The sequence below is a fragment of the Zalophus californianus genome, chromosome X, assembly GCF_009762305.2.
Source record: "Zalophus californianus isolate mZalCal1 chromosome X, mZalCal1.pri.v2, whole genome shotgun sequence".
Classification (NCBI taxonomy): Eukaryota; Metazoa; Chordata; class Mammalia; order Carnivora; family Otariidae; genus Zalophus; species Zalophus californianus.
Window position 1 is genome coordinate 29,185,933 of NC_045612.1, and position 4,430 is coordinate 29,190,362.

The 4,430-nt window shown below is 33.9% G+C and overlaps 1 pseudogene; it reads left to right on the top strand.

Annotated features, from left to right (window-relative positions):
* The first annotated feature begins 2,436 nt into the window (after positions 1–2,436).
* LOC113931305 lies at positions 2,437–2,805 on the top strand (annotated as a pseudogene).
* Positions 2,806–4,430: the final 1,625 nt, after the last annotated feature.

Sequence of the window (4,430 nt, forward strand, 5' to 3'; positions counted from 1 at the left end):
CTAATAACATAGTTTCCAAATACATAAGGAAAATTACATAGGATCGAAAAATGGAAAAAGGGTGGTCAAAAGGCACAAACTTCCAGTTATAAGATAAATAACAGGGACAACTGGCGCCTGGGTGGCACAGTCAATTAAGCACCCAACTCTTGGTTTCCACTCAGGATCATGAGATCACGCCCTGTGTTGGGCTCTATGCTTAAGGCACAGTCTGCTTAAGACTCTCACCCCCTCTCCGTCAAATAAATAAATCAATCTTTAAAAATAAATAAATGAATAAGAGGGATGTAATGTATAACATTACAGCTATAGGTAACACTGCTGAATGGTATATTTCAAAGTTATTAAAAGAGTAAATCTGAAAAGTTCTAGTCACAAAAAAAATAAATATTTCTTTTCTTTTTCTTTTTTTGTGTATCTATACGAGATAATGGATGTTAACTAAACTTGTGGTACTAATTTCACAATATATGTAAGACAAGTCACCATGCTGTACACCTAAAACTTATGTATGTTTATCAATAAAACTAGAGAAAAATATTGAAACCACACACACACACACACACACACACACACACAAAATGGAAACAGACAAATTCACAACCATGGTGGGAGATTTTAACACAATTATCTCATTTACTGATAAATAAGAAAATAAAATATAGAAGTTATAAATAAAATTATTAACAAATTACACCTAAATGGCTCAAAAAGAGCAATGCAACAAAATGAAGAGAATCATTTGCAAGTATACAAAATTATACCAAAAATGACCATAAAGCTTTAATTTACATAGAGCATGTTCTCTGCCCACAGTGGAATTAATCTAGAAAATGACAAAATATGAGGTGCCTGAGTGGCTCAGTCGGTTGTTAAGCATCTGACCTTTGGTTTCAGCTCAGGTCATGGTTTCCAGGCTCTGCATTCAGCCACTTGAGGGATCTCTTCCTCTACCTCTATCCTCCCCAGCCCCCTCACTCTCTCAAATAGGTAGGTAGGTAGGCAGGCAGGCAGGCAGATAGATAGATAGATAGATAGATAGATAGATAGATAGATAGATAGATAAAAAATAACAAAATGTAACCTTAAAAATCGTTACGTGTTTTGAAACTAAGCTATACAATTCAAAATAACCATGGGGCAAAAAATAAATCACAATGAAATCTTAAAAATATTTTGAACTAAATCATCATGAAAATAGGCTTTATTAAAACTTGAGGTTTAGAGAAAAATTTATCATCTTAAATGCCTAACTTAGGGGAAAAAAGAAAGCAGAAAATCAATAATGGAGGTAAAGAGTTACCAAACTATGGCCCACAGGCCAGTCACCTGCTTTTGTAAATAGTCTTACGAAAATACAGGCAAACTTACTTTAAGTATTGCCTCTGGGTGCTTTTGAGATACAATAGAAGAGATGAGTAATTGTGAAAAAGACTGTACTGGTCACAGGCCTAAAATACCTACTATTTGGAGCTTTAGAAGGAAGGTGATCTGATCTAGTCATTTCTCGCAAGAAGTTAAAAAAAAAAAAACATCACAAACATATTAAACACAGATAAAATGTAGCTGAAATTGAAAGGAAGCAAAATGCACAACTCTAAAATATGTCATTTAGCATGTGCATTTTTTTAAGATTTTATTTATTTATTTATTTACTTGACAGAGAGAGAGCAAGGGAGGGAACACAAGCAGGGGGAGTCATAGGGGGGAGAAGCAGGCTTCCCGCCGATCATGACCTGAGCCTCATGACCTGAGCCGAAGGCAGATGCTTAACAACTGAACTACCCAGGTGCCCCGCATGTGCATTTTTTTGAGGCTGAAAGCATCTGGACTCAACAACTTTACCTCTCCTTTAATTACCTAAAAGAATTTAGTAGGGGCTTTGCCCCAGAAAAAGAGCTATTACCAGAGGTAACTAATCTGAATGATCTGCATGTGAATGCAAACATCTAATTACTAAACGTATGCTCTTCTTATGATCCTGTGAAGTACCCTCCCCCCTTTCCCATTGCTTAACTCAGGAAGGCATGTAAGGCAATAACTACCCCACTGCCATTGGTATCACATTTTTATGAGGCTCCCTTATATACAAAATTAAATTTGTATTTTTCTTGTTAAATCTGTCTTATTTCAAATTAATTATTACATGAGCCAAAGAACCTAGAAGGGTAGAAGAAAAGTTTTTCCTAACCTACAAAATAGACAAATTCCTACCTAACCTTAAAACTATTAAAGGAATTAAATTTGAAACTATATTCCCACAAACAAAACTTCCAGGCTCAAGAAACTTTCCTGGAGAATTTTACCAAACGTTTAAGGATTCATAAACATATCACCCATCTTTAACTCTTATACAGCTTAAATTTAGAAAGAGAGAGCTCCTTTCCTCCCTGGCTGCTAGAAGCTCTGTGACCATCGTGAACATCATGAACACTAACTATCCGGACGAGGAGGTTCATGACCAACCAACTATATCAGCAAAAACAGATGGTCATTCAAGTGTTTCACCCCAGAAAAGCAACAGTACTTAAGACAGAAATTCGGGAAAAACTAGCTGAGATGCACAAGACCACACCGGATACCATCTTTGTATCTAGATTCAGAACCCATTTTGGTGGTGGCAAGTCAACTGCTTTTGTGATTCCTTGGATAATGCAAAGAAAAGTGAACCCAAACATAGACTTGCAAAGACATGGCCTATATGAGAAGAAAAAGACCTCAAGAAAACAGTGAAAGGAACACAAGAACGGAATGAAGAAAATCAGGGGGACTGTAAAAGCCAATGTTGGTGTAGGCAAAAAGTAAGCCGGAGATTGGACAACAGAAGGAATAAAGATTCTGCAGAAACTTAATCTGTGGTGATTGTGCAAATTTTTCATGAAACGATTAATAAACTTAAGAACTTTAAAAAAATGAAAAATAAAAATAAAAAAGAGGGGAAAGTTCCCCAATTATTTAATAAAATCAGCGTATATTCAATACCAATACCTAACCAAAAACAAAAATTATGGAAAAGGATGAGTATATGCCAATATCATTCAAGAACATAAGTGCAAAAACCTAAACAAAAGGTTACAAACTGAATCCCATATTATGTAAAAAAACCATGGCAAGTTTACTCTAAGAATAGAAGATCTTTTAACATTGATTTTAGAAATTTATTTACCACATTAACAGAATAAAGTTTAAAAAAAAAAAAAACAATCAACCATGTTAGGAAATGTAAAGAAAGTATTTGACAATATCCACTAAGTAATTTTGATAAAAACTCTTGCAAATTAGGAACAGAAGTAAAATTTCTTGATTTCATAAATGACATCCAAAAGAAAGTCATATGTAATGGTGAAATAGTGGCCATGTGGTCCCTAAACCTAAAATCAGATAAAGATTTCACTCTCACCATTTCTGTTCAACATTGTCCTAGAGGTCCTAATGAGTGCAGTGATATGGGAGAAAAAAAATAAAGCATAAATATTAGAAAGGAACATAAATAAAACATCCCATAGATGATTTAACTGTATATACAGAAAATTCTAAGGAACCCAAAAAAACCTTGAAATATTATCAATTAAATTATTAATGTAAAAGGGCAATAAAAAAACAAACAATTGTATTTTATCCTAGGACCGAGCAAATTGGAAAAGAAAATTTATATTGTTTATAAATAACATCGGCATAATATTGAAGAACAAATTTAGTAAAAGATGTGTAAAGTCTCTATATCAAAACTAAAATATATTGATGACAGAAATTAAAGAATACATAGAGATTGAGAGATCTATTATGTTCATGGTTTTGAAGACATCAAAATACCAGTGCTACAGATCCAAAGGCAGAAGACTTAAATTTTCTAATTTCCAGACTTACTCTATTTAAAGATACAATTTTTAAGACATGTGGTTATTGGAACAATAGACAAATCAAGAGACAGAAGAAAAAGCCCAGAAATAGACCCACACATATATGGTCAATTGATTTTCAAAAAGGCACCAAAATAATTTAATTAGGGAAAAGAAAGGCTTTGCAACATGTAGTAATTACAAGACAATTATATTTTTAATATGAACCCTTCACCAAATAGTACTTGAACAACTGGACATCCATAGCCAACCCGCCGCCCCCCAAAAAGAAACTAGACACAGGTATTATACCCTTCGCAAAAATTAAATCAAACTGCATCACAGACCTAAATGCAAAACCCAAAACTATAAAATTTGTACAATATAACACAGTTGAAATCCTTGACTGTGGTGATGGCTATTTAAATAGAACACCGAAGGCCCAATCCATGAAAGAAGCAATTGATAAGCCAGATTTCAGTAAAATTAAAAACTTCTGCTCTGTGAAAGACAATGTCAAGTAAATGAGAAGACAAGCCATAAACTGGGAAAGAGTATTTGCAAAAGACCTATCTGATAATGAACTGTTAT